Source organism: Siphateles boraxobius, unplaced genomic scaffold, assembly GCF_051911475.1.
Source record: "Siphateles boraxobius isolate OS27281-9 unplaced genomic scaffold, OSU_SipBor_1 41, whole genome shotgun sequence".
Lineage (NCBI taxonomy): Eukaryota > Metazoa > Chordata > Actinopteri > Cypriniformes > Leuciscidae > Siphateles > Siphateles boraxobius.
This window is the reverse complement of record NW_027509042.1, coordinates 39,957,501-39,958,250: the sequence shown is the minus strand read 5'-3', so window position 1 is coordinate 39,958,250 and position 750 is coordinate 39,957,501.

The following is a 750-nucleotide window of genomic DNA, read 5'->3' as shown; positions in this document are numbered from 1 at the left end:
TTCATTAAGTTGGCTTGTGAAAGCCAACTTACTGAAATCCTATTTAAACTTATTATTATTCTTTTTCTTCTTCTTTTTCTTAACCAAAATTTTCTGACTGCTACTCCTCCTAGAGCTTTAACTCTACAAACTCCAAACTCGGGTCAGACCTTCAGACTGTTCTGACTTAGTGTGCTATATCTTTTCAGACTGATTTGACTTTCAGATTTCTTAAAAATTAATATTAAAAATCATAAAAATCCCATTGACTTTCATTGCAACAGTTCAAATTGAGCCAAGGCTACGGTGGCCCAGCAGTGTACAACACAAAAACTCAAATCTAAACTCCCTGAAGCCCAAGACTCAATTAAACTACCATTCTATATGTACTAATGAACTTTATCTATCTATCCATCTATCCATCTATCTATCTCTATCTATCTATCTATCCATCTATCCATCTATCCATCTATCTATCTATCTATCTATCTATCTATCTATCTATCTAATCTATCTTTCTTTCTTACTAACTAATCTATCTTTCTTTCTTTCTTTCTAACTAATCTTTCTTCTTTCTTTCTTTATTTCTTTCTTTCTTTCTAACTAATCTTTCTTCTTTCTTTCTAACTAATCTTTCTTCTTTCTTTCTGTCTTTCTTTCTTTCTAACTAATATTTCTTTTTTCTTACTAACTAACTATCTTTCTTTCTTTCTAACTAATATTTCTTTTTTCTTACTAACTAATCTATCTTTCTTTCTTTCTAACTAATCT